The sequence below is a fragment of the Gopherus evgoodei genome, chromosome 7 (assembly GCF_007399415.2).
Source record: "Gopherus evgoodei ecotype Sinaloan lineage chromosome 7, rGopEvg1_v1.p, whole genome shotgun sequence".
Taxonomy (NCBI): domain Eukaryota; kingdom Metazoa; phylum Chordata; order Testudines; family Testudinidae; genus Gopherus; species Gopherus evgoodei.
The window spans coordinates 61,491,229-61,511,845 of record NC_044328.1 but is presented as its reverse complement, the minus strand read 5'-3'; the positions used below and the strand labels follow the sequence as shown (position 1 = coordinate 61,511,845).

The 20,617-nt window shown below is 42.2% G+C and overlaps 1 protein-coding gene across 13 annotated transcripts in view; it reads left to right on the top strand.

Annotated features, from left to right (window-relative positions):
- ZMIZ1 (zinc finger MIZ-type containing 1) overlaps nt 1-20,617 on the top strand; it is a 508,413-nt gene that overhangs the window by 65,498 nt on the left and 422,298 nt on the right. For 12 of the 13 annotated variants that reach the window (XM_030569259.1, XM_030569248.1, XM_030569253.1 and 9 more), the window contains exon 2: nt 16,467-16,588. The exons of the other annotated variant lie outside the window; for it this stretch is intronic. The gene's annotated coding sequence lies outside the window, so the exon portion shown is untranslated. The remainder of the gene's footprint in view (nt 1-16,466; nt 16,589-20,617) is intronic. 13 annotated transcript variants of the gene reach the window in all.

Below are 20,617 nucleotides of genomic sequence, written 5' to 3'. Positions count from 1 at the left end.
AGACTCGCTTCTTTTATTTTAAGTCTCCCACCAATGTAGTTGCACTGATGGTAATGTGGCTGCCAGAATTTTTAACACCATGTTGCTTATGCTAACTCTGAGCAGAGTTAACTGACAGTGGTAAAAATGCCGGACCCTGTCTATGTTAGCAGTAGTAGCTGATGAACTGTGGGAGATTTTCCAGAAAGTCAAATGTAGATAGTTTGCAGTGTCTGTCTCTGCTACTTTAGCCCATATAGAAACAAAGTGTGTTGTGTGACTACTGGTTAACTGTATAAATGCAATAGATCTGGTCTGGATTTTGGAAGGTGTTTTTCCCTGGCCATGCATCACAGGCCAGATGTCATATTTTGGGAGGGGACCAAGCAATTGACTCACTTTAGCAATGTCTGATTTAACATCTGTTAGCTCTAGTTAGTCTAAATGCTCAGTTATGCATCTTTTTTTGATAACAAAACTCCAAAACAACTCCCACCTCAGATGGTATGGTTATTACCTGAAAATAGGCTAGGTTTGCCAGGATTTCTCATACCCTTGAGAAGAAATCCTTCTCTGTGGGTGCTAGGAAGAAAAGGTTTGTCTCAAACCCAACTTGTTTTCTCAGCTGAATTTTGGTTGAAGTTCAAGTTCACTCAAACAGTAAACTCAAAGCAAAACTTCGGTGTGTGAACCCACATACACCAAAAAAGAAAAGTTGCTGTAACCACAGTTTGACACAGCTCTCTAATCATTACTTATTGCTCAACCCCTGTAATCTGTGCATGGCAGCTTGCTTCCTCCCTTTCTGGTGAGGTAAACCTATTTCAGCGAGGGAATAGACTAGTGTTTTGAGATCAGTGTTACATTTCTAGGGGCTTGTTCAGTGGAGCCTTCTCCCAGGAAAAACCCAGCAGGCCAGAGCGAAGCTAATCTTGTTATCTGTATTGAAATTGTCTAAATTGTGTATTCAGTGATTTAAGAAGGTAACTGAAACAAGGCAGGGGATTTAAACTGTGGCTTCTTTCTCTCTGTCCTTGCATTGTGGAGCTGAAGCTGGAAAAGCTTTGAGGAAGTGCACAGGAGGCTCAGGTGAAGGGTTAAAGTGCTTATGCTTCGGTTGTGAGAAACAGAAACAGACGTTTCTGTTTGTGAAGGCACAGCCTTCCCAGCGCTGGTGTGGGGAGGGTTAGGCTATCAAGCTGCAGAGGATGTCTGTGTTCAGGGAGATGATTGGCAGGGCTGGACCACAACTCATTATACAAGCTGCAGCAGATAGGGGAAACATTAGTTATTGCCAGTTCAAATTGCTCGACTCCCTAGAGACCTGGTGATGTGATCCACCAATATGAAATATTCAGTTTTAATCATTGTTGGCCTAGTAGAAGAACTGTAACTCAGTCTCTCCTAAAATGTTTACTCTACTTACATAACAAGTCTGACTATATGGAGAGTGATCCAAATAAAGGATGTTCCATAGCTATATTTTAAATTTCATATATATAATTAAGAGATTTGATACATTGTTTTAGAGACTATTTGTAGTACAGCATAACGAGCATTGTAGCGGAGAATGGCAGGAATGAAGTTAGTATTCTGTGTGGCTGAAGAAGAAAAGGTATGACATTTGAATATTATGAGTACTATCAGATTAGTGATGGTGCATTGTAAAGAATAGAAGCTGAACACTAGTGTTTAGAGCCTCGACTTAAACGTGTGCCTGAAATGTTTTATATTTTTTTAGTAAAATCACACTGTCATTTTTTCTTTAACCGTTTTTTTTAATAATCCCAAATGTTAGTGTGTTTTACTTCATTTAGCCATACAATATGATCTCAGTTAGCTAAAAAGTCCTGTTATCCAAAGTTATCCTCTAACAATGATGTACATGATGGTATATGGTCAGGCTGTCCTTATGGGGGCGCAGTATCCAGGGCGGAAGCGATGGATTGGTCCTCTTCCGGGACCGACTGTGCCAGTCAATCGCACCGGCTTGCATGGTCCCCAAAGCGTGGGACCCAGTGCGGGGGGTTGAGGGTGGGGAGGAGAGAAGTGATGCGCTGGCAATTGCATCGGCCTGCAGGGCCCAGTAGCGGGTCGCCTTAATTCGCCCTACCCAAGAGACGGCTCTGTATATCGTACTCAGGAAAGTAATGTGTTTGCTGGATTAGGGGTGGGAAGTGAGGAGGAGAGAATGCTGCATAGACAGCCTGCCTCCCAATTGTATGACTCTTCCAGTGTGGTTCAGTCATTATGATTTTAGTTATGCGAAGGATAACTTAATAATTGCAACAAGTTTTATAAGTGACCTGTAAAGGGGAAAAATGGATTTGTGCCTCTCTTCACTTCTTAATTACATAAGGAACAACTTGCAAATCTTTATTCTTAGGTATTGCCTAACATGGGAGATTGTTTGGCATAGTGGATCACTAATGGAGTTATGATAACATAGGATGATCCCAAAGAAATGAAATCTATTTACATGAGAGATGGCATTTTTTACTTTTAAAACTGTGGTTTGGGTTTATTTGGGTATTTTAAAATACCAGTTTAACTCCGTCACCCTATAAACATGTGGGGGGAGAGGAGAAGAAATTGCTGAAGATTCAGCACTTTCCTTCCCTTTATGAACTGACAGAGCTGTACTGTCCACATCTGACTCCTAGGAAAACCACAGAAGAGATTAAATCCCTAGTGTTTCTAATGTAAGATACATATTTTTTTTAAACAGTACATTTCCAGAATTTTTCCCTCTGCAGTCACCTCAAGGTTTCATTTGTGAAACCAAATTGCCAGTTAGAAATAGATGCCATTAGTTGGCTAGATGTTTTAACATAAAAATATAGATTGGAGGTGCTGAGCAAGAAATACCTTCCATAGGCATAATATAGAGTTACTTGTTCTGCTTGGATTCAGTTTTTTTTAAAACAGTCCTAAGTAAAATCAATTTTCTTTAATTGCAGTGAAGTATCTGTATAGAAGGTTAAGGTTTACTCGGAGAGTTGCTCCCTGCCACAGGAAGGATTCAGATACTGTCTGATTTCTCTTGCAAGGTGCCAGCCTCTTGATTAGTATTGATTGCTGAAGGAATTGGCCACTTGACTAGGAGCCGAATCAAATAATCCCTCCATTCTTGCTTCGCAAATCCATTGTCATGGAACAATCTGCTCTGAAGCTTTACATACACACCACACCGTGATGGGAAATTCTCCCTCAGAGTGGCTGTTAAAATTCACGCTTAAAAAAAAAAAAAAAAGGATAGTTTTAGCAAGCAATGACTGTTGGTTAAATAAATAAAGGGTAGAATTTGTCCTAATACCTTATCCTGGCAGGTTTTAAAAGAGTGTGGGGGGAGGCAGACAAGAAATATGGGCTACTGGTGAAACTTCAGAAATGCCTAAATGACTTGGAATTTAGGGTTTCAAGTTTCAAGTGTTTTTGAACATCTTACTCTGTATCTACACTAGTCTTTTTCCCCCTGCAAAATGTCCCTATTGTTACTGCCACTATCAGAATGCTAGAGTAGAGGGGTTCTTGTGACCAGTGGGGAAGCCCTTTTAACACCATGTTATCTAACACTGCTCAGAGCAGGCCTAATTGACACTAGTAAAACCCCAGAGCACTGTCTACCCTATATCACTCAATTGTTGCTACTACCAGGAGAGTGGAATGATAAGGTATATAGGGGAAAGGCTAGTGCAGAAGAGCTGTGGTGGCTGGCTGGAAAAAAAAAAAGCGTGCTTCAGAGAAACTCAATGGGTTTGTTTTTGGATTTGCTCAGACTCCAAGGGCCAGGAGCGGCTCCAGGCACCAACTCACAAAGTGCGTGCCTGGGGCGACAAGCTGTGGGGGGTGACCTGCTGGTCCCCGTGAGGGGAAATCTCAAATATAGCATAGAATGGAGAGGAGCTGTGGTCTCTTTGAATGTGTATTCTGTGAAACAGGGAGAGTGGGCATGGGCTCCGGTGATAATATATTTTAACTTTAGCACTGTAGCTGCTTGAAAATTGGAATTTCTGTACTACAGGAAACCGATATTTCAAAATGTTGTTTTTGACCTGAATTGGGGTAAAAATGCAAAGTATCCGTTTCTTTTGTGGAATGGAAAGTTCTGAAAAATATGTATTAGGAAATGTCTAAACATTTCATGTAGACATTGCCAGTTGAAACGGATTGTGTTAACATTCTCAGATCAAGAAATTTTATTTTACTTTGGTTCAACATTCATCTGTTCTCCAGTTTGGTTCAACATTCATCTGTTCCGCAGTGCCTGATGTGAGTTGTTGTTTTGATGCCTCATGCATCTATTCTAATCTAGAGGAACTCAGCCTGTAGAGAGAAACTGAGGCATGAGGTACTCTAACTGCAGCTCCCATGAGGCATTATACAGCAGCTCAAGCAGCTACAGTTCATTGTTGCGCTAACTCAAAACGAAAATGTTTTGATTTTCCAAATGGAAAGTTTTCCTGAGGGGAAAACCTAAATTTTCCAGAAATTGCAATTTCCATTCAAAAAACATTATGATGGAAAACTCACCATGTACTAAATATACCATCTCCTGTAGATGAACTGGTAGAGGTTGGTAGGCTTCCCCATGGCATACCTGTGCAGATCAGTATCACTTATTTGGGGTCATATTGGAATATTAAAGCAGTTTTTAAGGCACTTAAATGCTAGCGATAGATAACAGCATTTAAACAGTACCATATACAAGACAAAAGCATAAGAGCAAACAGAGGAGATGGTGATCAGTTATGGTGGTACTTGTCGTAATTTTAAAGGTATAATATAACAAATCTGATAAACCTAGACACATGAAATTGAGAAAAAAAATAGGTGCAAGAAGCTTATCCTAATGAGTCAGATGCATTCAAATAATAACGATGAGCCATGCATTCTCAGTGAAACTTAAATACAGATGAGCTATGATGGGTAACATATAGAATACTACAAATTAATGGGAACAGAAAGCTCTCTCCTGTTATGGATCAAAGTACAGCCTCTACCTTGATATAACGCTGTCCTTGGGAGCCAAAAAATCGTACCTTGTTATAGGTGAAACCATGTTATATTGAACTAGCTTTGATCCACCGGAGTGCTCAGCCCCCCCCCCCCCCCCCGAGCACTGTTTTACCCCGTTATATCCAGATTTGTGTTATATTGGGTGGAGTGATATCAAGGTAGTGGTGTAATAGGTAATGTATGAGAAGGTGCATGGAATACTGTGCTGTCAATTGTATTGGCTCATGGTAGGAACATGAGGTGTCCCCCGTCCCTCTGAAGATCCCAGGACTTGTTTAATAATTGGCTTCTCTGCTTCCAGTAAATTAAATGTATTGCATCCAAAGAAGAGTAATGCAGAATGTCTAAATTCACATACCTGAAGTACATAGACATGAAGGTGTAAATAGTGCCACAGCTTCAGGGGCTGTCCATTTTAAACGAATGACTTCATGAGCTGCAAAGGTGGCACAGGACAAAAAGATACCTTTCTAGACAGGCAGGCCCTGTTGATTTCATCACATAGGTCTAGGAGGCAAGGCCTGGGATGACAGGAATATAGCCATCCATAATGTTCCTTGTTCAGCTTGATTGCTCAGCTTGTGTGTGATTTAACTGCAGTGTTGTTGGCATGCATGCCGTGGAGCTGTTAGAAGCATAGTGAATTGCTGTACCCACCCTGATTTTTATCCTTCTTATCTTTGAAGTTAGCTAGCATTGTGGTATACTGCTTATGGCCTGAGGGTAGGCTAACGCATTACTCTGAGGTTGACACTGGTGCCTGGCTCAGTGTGAAAGCTTGCGGTTGTCGCCTGTTATATTAATAATCTGAGTTATTACTCTTGTAGTTAAGTGTAGAGCTGAAGATGAAATGTTATACTGAAATTGATTGCAAAGTTATACTGAAATTGATTGCAAATGAGTGCTTGTGATGCAACATAAAATCACTAATTCAGTATTGTCATATCTTTTCATTTTTGCCAATATTATTGTATTACTTTCCATGAGACTCATTATCATACGAGTGATAAGCTGGTTTGGAAAGAGAAATTAAAGAAGTTTGATGCATTCTTGCACCAATTTGAAAAAAAAAAGTGTTTGGTGGGGGGGGTTGATTGTCATAACAAAGCATTTTGTACAGCAGGTTTTCTTGGCTAGTTGGATATCAATATTTGGCACCATTTCATTGCTTGACTCTCCTTTCTTTAATTGCTTCCAACAAAAAACTCCTTAGGATTCAGGTTTGAGAGGAAATAAACTTAAATCGTGTGTGTTTAAGCATAGTTCTATTGTAACATCTAAATTATCTTTTTTACATAGAAAGAAATGTTCTACTTCAGTTTTTACTCTGATATGTACAATGCAGCATTCTGATCATCAGGAATCTTTCCTGGCAGTAATTTCTACTTGGGTTCTGGATAATGGGAACAGAGGCTCACAAACAACAATGTGCGTTAAGCCTGGATGTAGTTCTTAATTGCTTTAATTTACTGAATTTTTAAAAGAAAGAACTTCAGTCTATTTAGTGCTGGTTGAAAGATGGGAGGCTGACGGAATATCGAAGTCTTCCTTTTTATTCACAACCTGGGCCTTGGCATTAAAGGCTTAACATCGCTGCCAGGCCAGTATATCACAATTAGAGCTGTGCAGATGATGGAAATTGCATTTCATGAAAGATTTAGACATTTGTCTTTGTTCTGATTAGGAATGAAACCCGAAAATTTAAGAATTATCCAGAAGAAAATTCAGAGAGAAAAGTTCCGTGGTTTTCATTAACAGTAATGTCTAAACAAAACCAAACAATGTTGGTTTCCACCTCAAACAAAATGTTAGTGAAAGGGACAGTTCTGTGTAGCATTTCAGCTTAGACCTACTTGCATTCTCTAATGGATGGTGGATCCCTTGAAGTTTTTTCTGTCAGATGTAGGCTGCAGCCTTGAGGGCAGAGGACTTGTATCTGGAAAAGAGATCAGTCTCCATGCAGATCAGCCCTTGGCTTTTGTACTGAGACAACCAGTTGCTATTGGTGGGGGTGGCCTGGCTTTGTGAACCACCCATTTTACATTGGCTGCCAGCTAGTTATCAGTGTGTGGTGAAATCTTGGCCTCACTGAAGTCAGTGGGCTCAGGTTTTCACCCCTGGTTGCTACTGAGATAGATTAGATTTGAACTAGAGAGCAAAGGGCCTGAACCTCTAAGTTGCTGAATGCTTCCTGGATGATACCAAGTGCCTTCAGCACCCACTGAGGCTAATAAGAGTGGAAGGTGCCTGCCACCTTACACATTGGACCTTAAATGAGGGGAGGTGGATAGCCTGTCACCACTCTATGAAATCATCCAGTCCCCTGTGTTGCTAATGGCAAAAATCTCCCTTTTCCCTATCTGCTTCAGCCCCTCCAAATCCAAATAGAACTCTCTTTTCTTCTCCATCCACAGAGAATGAATTCATGCTTTCAGGATTTGTAGTCTTTGCACTGCGCTATGTGATAGCTACCCAGTGAGATGCCCTGGAAACTGCATTAATGATTGATAAAAGCTGAGAGCTGTTTAATTTTTTTCCTGTTTAATGGCTGTCAATTTAATGCACTTACTGTATGTTTTTAAGAAATAGCACCCATTTTACAGGCTTGGGTTTCGCAGGTTAAATGATTCAAGCTTTACAAATGTTATGAGGAGCTAGAGGTTTTCCCTTTTTAATTAAAAAAAAATCTGGGGACATGAGTAGAGGCATTTCTCTTGAAACAAATGGTTCTGGTTTTTCAGTATCCTTTAGTTCGGTTGTAGGAAGGTAGCTGGTTTTCTGAATTGCTGAAAACCATTTCAAAGCTAAATAAGAACCTGTGTCTGCTGTTACGTTAGCATGCTGCTCATCGATAATGGAAAGCACAGGAGCCTGACATGGTGTAACTAACAGGGATCCCCAAGAGAGTGCCATTCTAGAGAGTGTATCCATGTGCCTGACATTCCTGCTTTTTATATTCTAACCCAGGGCTCAAGTCACACAGAAATGTCATTTGACTTGATTTATCTGCATCCAATAATCAAATTCATTTATAGAAACCAAAAAACAGAGAGGGGATTACTTCTAGATGTAACTCTTGGGATCATTTGCCTGAGCCTGGTACCGAAAACTGCAAATCAGAAATTGAGGTAGGGTTGCCACCTGTCCAGTTCTTACCTGGACACTCCAAGTTTTGGCTTCTGTGTCCGGGTGCCATTTAGGGTTACCAGCTGCCCAGTTTTTGACTGGAAAGTTCCACTGAAAAGGGGACCTGACAACCTTAAATGGCCAGGGGCGGCTCTAGCTTTTTTGCTGCCCCAAGCAAGGCAGGCAGACTGCCTTCAGCGGCTTGCCTGCGGGAGGTCTCCAGTCCTGCGGATTCGGTGGTTTGCCTGTGGGAGGTCCACTGGTCCCGTGGTTTCGGCGTAGCCGCCGCCGAATTCCAGCCAAATCTGCAGGACCGGTGCACCTCTTGCAGGCAAGCCGCTGAAGGCTGCCTGACTGCCGCCCTCACAGGGACCGGTAGGGCGCTGCCCGCAGCTTGCCGCCCCAGGCACATGCTTGGAGCGCTGGTACCTGGAGCCGCCGCTGTAAATGGCACCCAAACCAAAAGTCTGGTTGCCGTGGGGTAGGGGGAGGCACCAGTTCATTAATCTGCACCAGCCCCTTCTCAGCTGGAACCACCTCCAACCTGCAAACAGGCTCTTTGAGACAATCCAGCGAGCAACAGATGGAGTGCGGGGGGTGGGGGGAGCGATGGGGGCGGGATCTTGGGGCAAGAGGCAGAAAAGGGGGCAGGGCCTTGGGAAGAGGCAGGGAACGGGGTGGGGCTTCTGGGGTCTGGTTACCAGCACTTAGAAAGGTGGCAACCCTGAATTAAAGAGAAGGGAAAACAGATATTTGGACTGATATAACTGGGTCTCTGCTTCTCTGGAAGGCACCAATCCTATAAAGTGCTGAGCGTCTTCATCCATAGTCATCTTTTGGAGTGGAAGGCACTTGGCATCTTGCTAGATTTGGTCCTCCAGGCCTTGTGTATAAAATATACACACACTGCAGAATTCTACTTGCCCTGGATGTATAAGTTACATTGATGAAATAGTCCAATATAATTTGCTTTCTTCTTGTTGGTCATTGTGGTTAAAGGCTGTGCGAGTAAACTTAGTGCCTGGGATAGTAAATTTTAATGTCTGTTATATAAATGTGTGTGTATAAATATAAGTATTAAACTTTGTTTCACATTGACAAATGGTTTTCTTGTCTTTTTCCAGGTTAGAATACATTTAAGAAAGAGACAATAGTTTTTAGGGCATATTTGGGGGAAGTATATATAGGTATAACATGAAAATGACCCAAATAAACCTTTAATGATGTAAGCAATAGAGCTGATTGGGAATCTTTGAATGAAATGTTTTTCTGTCAAAAAATGCTGGTTGAACAAAATTGAAACTTTCTGCAGTGTTAACAAATTTCCAGTTTTGAAAAAAAGTTGAAATGATGATGTTGTTTTGATGCTTTAAAAATGAAAAGTTCTGTTTTAGGTCTGAAACAACTTTTAATTATTAAAATAAAAACAACAGTTGAGAGATGTAAACCAAATTTTTGTTTGAATTGTTTGTGGAAGTTGTTGAGTTGTTGATTTGACTTTTCATCCCCGTTCAGGATGGGAAAAATCTTTGTCATCTTGAACATTATTCCTGGGATAGGAAAACAATTTACAGCCCAGCCCTAGTTAAAAGCACTCCTACTTCTTCAAATGCCCTAAAGAAAATGGTAGAAGGATACTTACTACACCCAGAACTTACTCAATTCAAACCATTAAACTTCATCTGTAATAAAGTGGCTTATAGATTTCCACTAACGGGCAAACCTGTGTATTCACTGGAGCTGGTCAGATTATGGGAAACGGTTATTAATGAAATCCTCATGACTTATCTGACCATGCTCCTTCCCTTTGTTTTCATTTCAGTAAATATTTCTTCAACTTTTCTGTTTGCAAAGATATTTGTAGTGGAGCTTTTATGTTTGGAAACACCTGTTCCAAACTGTAGGCTTTAGAAAATAAGGAGAGACTAGGACAGTGATTTTAAAATAAATACACCCTCCGTTTTAATCAGCAGTGAGGGAACATGCTCCAGAAAGTGAAGATCCCTTCATCGGAGACATGTGAAGTGTGTATTAACCTTATAAGGTAAAGAAAGGTGTCTGCTGTGTAGACAGCCATGGAAGTAGGAGAGAATAGTGGCTAGAGACAACTAGGGTGACCAGAGTGTGAAAAATCAGGATGGGGGTAGGGGTAATAGGTACCTATATAAGAGAGCCCCCAAAATTGGAACTGTCCCTATAAAATTGGGACTGTCCCTATAAAATTAGGATATCTGGTCACACTAGAGACAACTGTCCTATGGAACCAACTCTGCATACAGACTAGAGCTGTGTGTATGGTTTCGTAGTGAGGGCTTGGCTACACTCAAAACTCCAAAGCGCTGCCGCGTAAGCGCTGCCGCAGCAGCACTTTGAGGTGCAAGTGTGATTGTGGCGCCAGCGCTGGCAGAGAGCTCTCCCAGCGCTGCATGTACTCCACCTCCCCGTGGGGATTAGCTTGCAGCGCTGGGAGCCGCGCTCCCAGCGCTGGGGCACTGTTTACACTGGCACTTTGCAGCGCTGTAACTTGCTGCGCTCAGAAGTGTGTTTTTTCACACCCCTAAGTGAGAAAAGTTGCAGCGCTGTAAAGCACCAGTGTAGCCAAGGCCTGAGATACTTAACTGTCTGGTGCTTGTGAAATGGCTGCTGCTCTTTGTGACTGGCAGTGGATGTGGGGAATAGTGGCAGAGACTTGTAAATTCAATAAGAGTATCTCCTAGATACATGAAATAATGTTGTAAGGAACACTGAACTCCAACTTGTAAGGGTATGAATTTGGGGAATCGTTCATGCACTTTTTGCCACTTCATCATGTGTCTCCTCCTAGTGTGTTTTTTTTTTCTTTCTTGATGTTTTACAGTTAGAAACTTCGGTTTCGTCCAGAGGCGCCAACTTTCTGTGGGGCTTACCCAGATCCCCCCTACTCTGCCTCTTCTGCCCCCACTCCCTTCCCCCTCTGTCCCCCCGCCCAGCCTCCTGCACACTGCTGAACAGCTGATCAATGCAGACAAGAGGAGCTGGGAGGAAGGGGAAGGAGCTGATCCGTGTGGCTGTTGGCGGGTGCTGAGCACCCACTATTTTTTTTTCTAAGGGTGCTCCAGCCCCCGAACATCCACGGAGTTGGCACGTATGGTCTCATCTACCCTGGAAGGCTCTGTGGTGACTAGTGAAGTAATAATTTTTTTGTGTCTTGTAGGTGAAGAGGCTGAAAGATAAGCAGTAAAAGGGAAGGAATTTTTACTTACTCTGTGTAAAAAAACTTGGTTTTTTTTCCCCCTTTTTTTAGCGTCTGTTTAACTCCAGTGCTTCCAGTGATCACTTAGAGAAGAGATAACTTTGCTAAAAATTCAATCTTTGTCCATTTGAGTACACATCTGAGACCCTCAAGAAGTCCTCCAGGAAAAAAAAAAAAGAAAACCAGATCTGTTGTTTCTCATTTCTAAGGGAGAGGGGGAAAAGCAGAACAAGAAAAATGATAGGAAAGAGTGCCTGAGATGAAGGATGGTCTTGTGATTAAAGCACTGGTCTGGGACTTGGGAAATTTGGGTTCATATCCTGGCTCATAAACATCCTGTGTGCTGTTGAGCAAGTCACTGAGGCTATGTCTACACTAGAGATCTTATGGCAGCATAGCTGTGCTGCTGTAAGGTCTCCTGTGTAGCCGCTCTATGCTGGCAGGAGAGAGCCCCAGTGAGTGACGGTAGCTATGTCGGTGGGAAAGAATCTCCTACCAACATAGCGCTATCCACACCGGTGCTTCTGTCAGTGTAACTTAAGTCAGTCAGTGGCTTTGTTTTTGTTACTTTTTCACTCCCCTGACTGATAAAAGTGTTATTCAAGACACAGAACAAGAAGATGGTTTCTGCCCCCCCAAAGTTCATGCTGGAAGTAGAAGACTAGTGATAACAGTTGTAGACAGACATGGGGGAGTCACGTTTCATGGCTACAGGATGAACTGTGCCTTAGATTGCTTTAGTCCCTCTGGAATGCAGCTTTTATGTGACAAGCCTGGCTTCCCGCACCTCACTGGATGGAACCACTCTAGTCCAGCCACTCTGACTGGATATGTGGACTGCAGCCACCCAGTTTCCAACCGAGTTAATTACACAGGCCCAACTTGGTTTTGCCACCTGTAATAGCTTACCTTCAGGAGCCTGTGACAGTAATAAGCCTAGTCTAATGTCTAAATTTACATCGCTCAGGGCTGTGAAAAATGTCATGCCATGTGCAGCCTAGTTAGTTCAACCTAACCCACACTGTAGACCTAGCCTTGGTTGATGGAAAAATTCTTCTTTCAACCTAAGCATCACCTCTCAGAGAAATGGGTTAACTAGTGCACCAAGAAAACCCCTTCTGTCAACGGAGGAAGCATCTATACCATGGCGCTACAGCTATGGTACTATGACAATAGCTGTATCCGTGTGGCTGTTGTAGTGCAGGCATATCTTAAGTATGCAGTGACACAAACAACATCGCATCATTTATTCATTCATCTAACCTACAAAGCATGTAGAGCAAAGGATAAAAACAATAAAAGGCCTCTTGTAAATATGACCCAAGAGCTGGCAAAGAAAGTTTAAGGTGTAAGTTCCTCTCAGCTTATCTAACTCCATCTAACTGGCAGGGAGAAGCAACTTCTCTGAGTACAGAAGCCTCCTTAGGCTCACCCTTGGGAAGAGTCATCCATTCTGGGCTGCAAGGAGCCAGACGGGGTATTGTCCAAATTGTTTCCCTCAAAGACCCTTGTCTTTGCCATTGTTTCATTTCCCTTTACAGCCTCCTTTTGATTTAACTCCTGGCCACTGGTTGCTCATGAGGTTTTTGACGGGCGAGGCATAAATCACAAAATAGGCTACCCAATGTTTCATTGAATAGCTACTAAAAGCTGTCCTTATTTACAGTGAAGAAGCAGCAGGTGAACCCAGGAGCTGGAGCCGCTACCCAGCCCAGCATGGGAGGGTGAGGGGAAGAGCATAAGGCAGGCACAGGGCTTAATGGCAGCTCCTCACGCGCACACCTGGGACCAGAAACTCACAGGGTGTAGGCCCCATGCCCGCAACCCTCCTGCGTCCCAGGCTGCTACAAACCTGCCATGGCCTCACCAAGCAGTGGTTACCACAGCAACGGCATTATAAAGTGACTCCTGGGCGTTGTAAATTGCCATGGTAACAAGACAACTTCTTGAGGCACTATTAGGTATGCCAAGATTTGAGTCTCATGTGGCACTATGTTCTTCAAAGTTTCTGGCATTGTGATTCACCACTGGAAAGAGTGAGTTATGACATTTAAGCTCAGTGACAATTTGTCCTTAAATCCGTGTATATTTATCAATGAAATAAAAAAATATGCAAAATGTATTTCATGGCTTTTGGGAATTCTTGATTTGGCTGTACCTCATTTGCCAATCGCCTGGGCTCCTGGCATTCAGGCAAGTTAATACCACAGATAACCTGAGGGGAATATGATGTTTATAAAAAGAACTCCCTTTTTTCTCCATGTCAAGTTTTTTGTAAGCATTATGGCAAAGGAGGATAACGAGAGAGCTTTGCAGATGTTTTACTTTTCTGTAGGTCCCAATTCTCTCTTTGTTCATGGCGGGAGGAGGACTACAACTGTCTCTGTAAGAGCAGTGATTGTCGAGTCCTGGCTGTGGCCCTCAGTGGGGCTAGTGACTAGAACTGGTCAGGAAATGTTTGAGAAAACTGTTTTTGTTGAAAATGCCAATCCAAAGCTTTTCCTGCAAAAGGGTGAGTTTAGGGGAAACATTCATCAGGAAAGGTTTCTCAGGACCAGGATAGAATTGTGAAAGCAAGAGATGCCCCCCACTCTCCCAATCTAGAATAGCCTATAGCTGAGTGGTTAGGATATTTAGCGGGGATGTGGAAGACCCAGGTTCAAGTCCCTGTTCTGTTTTAGGAGAGTGAAACTATGTGTATGATTTTTATGTATAATATATATTTAAAACATAGGACATTTAACTAGTATAGCAACTCCTAACAGGCTCCACCTGACTGGTATCTGTGGTTTTTATAATAATCCGTACAGACTTTTCATCATAATGCTGCCTAAAGCATGTCTTTGATTTAATAATTAAAAAGGAAAGAAGGATGTATTTGATTTGTATCACTGATGAATGCAAAATAAGTGTGTGTATTTCTTTTGCTGTCCTTCCCGACATGGTCTGTGGTGAGTCTGTCAGTAAATATTGATTAGTGCATTGCCTCAGGAAGTACATATATCACAACCAGTTCATTGAGGGTCATTTCTTTTCAGTTCTTCACAATCAGGGCTCTAAGCCTACTCCCCTTTGCATGAAAAAGTGTCACATTTTGAGTACTCTACTTCTTATCTGAAATTGGTTGAAGTAGAGTACTTCTGAAATTGGTTGAAGGCAATTTAGTGCAAACAGCCGTGGTACCTGATGTGTAAAGGAGATGCAAATAGGGAAACTGTATATAATTGTGCTTTTCTACTATGTGGGAGAGTCTGCCGTTGGGGAGGGTTTTTTTTTTTTGTTTTTTTTTTTTTTAAGATAGATGATTCTTTTGTATCTCAGGATCTATTATTCTGGATCACTGGTTTATTTTGTCTGGGTACTTCAATGGGCAGATGTAGCAGGGCAGAACAGGAGACATTTTGTGCCACTGATCTTTTTTGTTCTTTCTCTCTCTCACTCCTGTTGCGTGCAGTCTCTGTGTCTTTTCCTCTAGGATCTTTGTTGAGGTTGTCATTTTTTATTTACACTATTGTTGTTACTTTGTGAATTCTGTTTTAGGCCATCGTGTCTAGAGGGGAAGCCGGTCAGAATTATCCTTGCAGCTTTAAATCTGCCTAGCAGGCAGAAAAGGGTGAAGAGTGTAGGTTTAGTCCCCCTGGCAGATGCAGAAGCGGTGGCCTTTTGGAATTGGAGAAACTGTACTGTGCATTGAATGGTTTTAAGAACAGATTTCCTTATGATGGGGTTACCTTCCTTTTTCTCCCTGTTAGGGTCCCTAGCATCAGATAAAAATGACCTCTTTAGAGAGATGAAGATCAAGTGGCACAGTTAGCTACTGTTTGGTACTAGATGCATTTGTTTTTTCTTTTTGGGGAAAAGGGTAATCTTAATTTCTTCGGTGTTCAGACAATTCATACTTAGATTTTTCAGGGACAATTCTTTAAATAAACCCTCAGTCAGAGAAGGGCAGAAAGCAGTTTGCCATTTCCTCAAATATCTTAGTCAGGCAAATTTATTTCATATATATCTCTTTGATTTCCCCCCCCCCCCCCAAAAAAAAAACAACAACAAACCAATAAACAAAAAAAAACTAGTTTGCCTTTCATTTGGGGCTAGCCACCAGTGAGAGGAAGAGGACAATGAAATTTGAGACACCTTCAAGTACTTCCTAACATTGGTGGTAGCTGTGGGGGAAGGAATGGGAAGGCTGAAAAAACATCTCTTTTTCAGACAGTGGTATGTGGAGGGAGAGGACAAATTAGTCCTGACTGGGATAACGAAATGAGTGAAACCCTGTAAGATGCTTATTTAGGTGGTGGAGGCTGAGGTTGAGCATCGGGTTCCTTGTTCCAAGTTTCTCTTTCGGCTAAGGGTTATGCTAAGCCTGCCTAAGGCTATATCTGCACTACAGACCTTACAGCAGCACAGCTGTATCACTTCAGCTGTGCCGCTGTAAGGTCTCCTTTGTAGCTGCCCTAGGCTAGCAGGAGAGAGCTCTCCTACCAACATATTTAAACCACCCACAATGAGCAGCAGTAACTGTGTTGACAGGAGAGCATCTCCTGCTCACATAGCGCTGTCCACACCAGTGCCTTTCTTGGGGAAACTTCTGTCAGTCAGAGGTGTGTTTCTTGGACATCCAGTTGTGGCAGATGGGGCCAGAGATCCCTCTGAGGGGAGGGATTAAGCTATTGTGGGAGCTGAGTTGAGAAAGTTTCTGTTTTGTGAACTGGTTTCTTCAGTGTGGAGAAGGGTTGTTGATTTGTGCCTCATCTTTTTGGATTGTATTTTGAAGTATTTGTTTAAGAACGTAACCTGGGTTAGGAGTTCGTATACACTGGAATGAAAATAAAAAGTAAAAATATTTAAAATTGGGGTAGTGGTTATTCAGATACGTTACGTTGGTATTAATGATCTTCGATAGGATGAGCGCACAAGCATTTGTATGTGTGATTTTTAAGTGTGTGCGTGTGTGTGTGAATCAGTACAGTTAGGGATGGCAATTTTGGGGCTGGAGAAATGGGGAGGGACTGTAGATATGCTGAGGAGTTGCTGTAATCTGCTGTACCTTCAAAGGACAAGAAAACTGATATTTACCTTCCCCTTTTCTGTTTTTTCTCTCTCTTAGGAAGTACTGTGTGTTACAGACTGAGACACCAATCCCAGATCACCCTCCCTTTTTTTTTCTTGACTGAATTAGAAGCTCCAGGAATGTGCTAATTGGCGGCGGCCTCTTCAGAGAAGTAAAAGGTAATTATTATCTGCCTGCTTTAGGTGTCTTGCCTAAACCTCTTTTGGAGCAGGTGGGAAAGGAGGGTAAGGTTAGAATAAGCTTGTCAATGTGGAATTTTTATTTTCTTAGATCATCTCCAAGTTGATGGTTTTCCATCCTCTTCAATGTACTAATGCAAAGAGAGGCTTCTGTGTATGTTCATTCATGCATACAGTCCTGTCATGTGCCTATTTCTACATGTAGGATAGAGAGCGAATTTTGAGCAACTGCAGGAAAAGGTTTGGTTAAAATGTTAGTAGAAAACATAATTTTTAAAAAAATGGCCAGTGCATTGGTGGAATGGTGACTTATCTGCATTAGCTTAGTTCCTGGGCTCCTGCCCTCCATCTCAGGTCCTCTGTGGTCATCTACAATCAATACCAGGGGAGAAAGGCCTCCCATTGGGCAAAATACTCATTCAGGTAAAATGACCTACATTTGAATAATTCTACGTTTGAATTGCATCTTTCCTTGAGATTTGGAAAAGATTGGTTAATAATCTTAATACCTAGATCTTACATAGCAATTTTAATCAATAGATGTCAAAGCGCTTTACAAAGAAAATCAATATCAGTATCCTTTTTTTTACATATGAGGAAAGTGAGCCATGGGCGGATGTGATTTTCCAAAGTTCACCCAGGAGGCTGGTGGCAGAGCCAAGAATTGAACCCAGGTTTTCTAAGGCCAAATCCAGTGCCCTATCTTCTACACTATGCTTCCTTCCAACTGAACTTGTTTTTCATGTATTTAAATGCTTCTAGTTCCAGGCAGAATTGCCAGAATATGGTATATGTGCACCTCTATGTAATAAATTCCATGGCCATAGATGATGATGTGACCTTATGTAATCCTCACTCATCTTTCTATTTCTTGGAATATGGTTTATATGGAATGTGGTTTATATTCCATGTCCCCAATACCCTGCAAGTTAATGATTGCAAAGCAGTTTCTATCCTTACAAGCATTTTAGATGAACCTATCTTAGAACATGTTTTTAAATGTTGTTACTTCCTGCTGAGACTTTCAGGTGATGCTAAGGGAGTTAAGTGCTGAAGTTCCATTGAAAGCCAAGTTGATTTGAGCACCTAATTTCTTTAGGCTCCTTTGGAAAGCCCATTGTTCATTCTTTAGCTCTCTGTATCCTACGATAACCGATTCCTAAAGGAATCATTCGCCCAGTGATTCTGGGGCATCCATGGACAACAGTCCCATAGACTGTTTGATGCAAAATGTAAAACCTCAGACTAAGTGCAGATACTGCAGGGTATAACTTGCTGACCAAATGACAAACTGCAGGTAGGCAAATCTGCCTGGAGTAGCTCTGTCCCATGCTTGCCACTGTGCTGCTGACAGTGGGGAAGAAAGCAAATCCTTTCTTAGAAGGGCCCCTACTGGGTGACTGATTACCTTCTGAAACAAAGCAATGGACCTTTTGGGTTACTCTTTCTGGGGAGCTTCAATTGATACTAAGGGTATGGCTACATTTGGAATTTCAAAGCGCTGCTGTGGCAGCGCTCTGAAGTGTAAGTGTAGTCAGAGCGGCAGTGCTGGGAGAGAGCTCTCCCAGCGCTGCATGTAAACCACATCCCTTACGGGTGTAGCGTGCAGCGCTGGGAGCCATGCTCCCAGCGCTGCTGCCCTGATTACACTGACGCTTTACAGCGCTGTATCTTGCAGCGCTCAGGGGGGTGTTTTTTCACACCCCAGTTGCAGCGCTGTAAAGTGTGAGTGTAGCCAAGGCCTAAGAGACAAGCAGAAACCTACAGACCAGTTGAAGCATTCTAATGGAGTCTCCTGGAATTTCCCTAGGGCTCCTTCTAGGTAATTACCTGTCCATCACTTTGTCTCCTATCTTTTAATGAGGGAGGAGTGCTAGACTCCCAGACCACTAATCCTTATTACTGTAGAAAGGTAAGTTTCACTCCTCCCTTTCTCACCTTTGAAAAATGGCACCAACTACCCAGCTGGCTTGGCTCTCTAAATCTTGTTTTAAAATGGCTGATAACCTTTCTCCCTGGCTGCCAGACTAAATCATAGGAATCTCCTGACTGCTTCAGGCATGTATTCCCTGAATTAGCCATACGGATAAGAGGGAGTTGATAGGGAAGGAAGGCTAGCAGAAACCACCTCACAATCCCTAAATCCACTTTACTCCAGACAGATTCTTATTAGAGCTATGGGATATGTTCATTTCAAACCCAGAACTTGGAGCAAATTGACTGAGATTTGCAAGCCTGGTCTGACCTGGAGTTCTGGGCAAAAGACACTGCAAAACCTGGCAGTTCCAGCTGAACTTGCTTACAGTCTCTGGGTTCTTTCAGACCCCAAAACTCACAGGAATTGGGTTAATGTAAACCTGTAAACCCAAACCTCACAGGGCTGTGGCGTGGTGTTTTTTTTGGTGAGATTCTGCTCATTAGCCTTGTGGGGGGTTTTCTGTTTGTGTTTTTCTTTTGATTTAATCAATTATATTTTTTAACTGAAAACTTTGCATTTACCCTATATTCCCAGTCACTTTCTGTGAAGGCCCTGCTTCAGGACTATTGCCTTTTCTCTTAGGCCAGAGTACTCGGTCTGTGCCTCTACGTTTTTCCTTGGATAACCCCCTCTCTTCCTGTTGCTGGCTCACATTACTGTAACAAGTCAGAGATATTTTCCCCCCTCCTCAGCTGTTGCTTACGCCAGGAGCTCAGGCATAGCCCTTGTCCCTATATGCCCCGCTTTTCTTCATTCTTCACCTGACCAACATGCCAGAGGTCTGGGGAGATCATGCTAGCTTTGGGTGATGTCCTTTTCCAACTGCTTCCATGGGTCAGACAAAGAAATTTACATTGTTAAGCCCCTCTACAGTACCTTAGTGCAGCATGTGCTTTTAACTGCCTGCTTATGTATGGTATTTAAGCAGCAGTCTGCTATCAAATGCTATCACCCAGTCTCTATCCCTTGGGGTGAAAAGCTTTAGGAGAAGAGGTGGGACATGGTAGTGATATTTTGGAAACAAAGCAAAAGGAAAATGCTTCCAAGTTTGTTGGGCTGAAACCTTTTGGATAGTGGAGGAAGCAGGGGGAGAAGGAAAGGTATTCTTGCTGGACTTTGAAGTATTTTTTGAGGGGGTGGGGAAAGAGGGAATGTCTGATTGTTAAATAGCCAAACATTTGCTGAAGTTTCATGTTTGTTTCATTGCTATACGTGGAGTTACTTTTTTTTTTGTCCTTTCTTAAATTAAACTTGGGCAAAGATTTTGGCTCCTAGAAAGTATAAATCATATACAAAGGTGAGACCCTGTTCATAACTGATACGCTTAGAATAACAAGAAGATGAAAGTGCTTTCAAGATTGGAGCAAAGTCATCTCTTTATTTTATTTTTTCCCTTTCTCCTAACCCATCTCCAGAGAAAAGGTGATACAGCTTCTAGCTAACATATTTCAGGTGGGTGACGCTGTGGTATGTTAAGCGGTGTCTGTAATAGCTTATCTACTGGTGGTAAGCTTACTCTGTTTGTATTTCTCCTTTCACACATAAATCAAGTTAATAGTTTTCAAGACTTTGAGCAGTGTTTCAACAGGATATTTGCTTAATGTCTTTTTTTTTTCTTTTCTTTAAAAAAAAAAAAAGATTTTGAGTTAGGATTTCTAGTACAGCAAACATATCCAGTGTCAAAGCTATGAAGCTATCCAGCACCCAGTCAGGAGTCAGACCTCTGAGTCCGAATGAATTAACAGCAGAGCTTGTGTTTCCAGGGGTTCCAGTCTCTGGAGACCTAATCTTTGCACAGGCCTTAAGTCCTGATTAAACAGTACATCACCACTTAAGTGCATGCTTAACTTTAAGTTATGCTAAATTTTAAGCACATACTTGTGTTTAAGTACTTTGATGAATAGGGATGGACTTAAGCACATGTTTAAATGATTTGCTGAATTGGGGCCTTTCTACACATTGACCTTGTCATACTTCAGCAGCACTCCTTGGATGGGAGGAGGAGCGCTTCATGGAGGCTTGCATTTTTT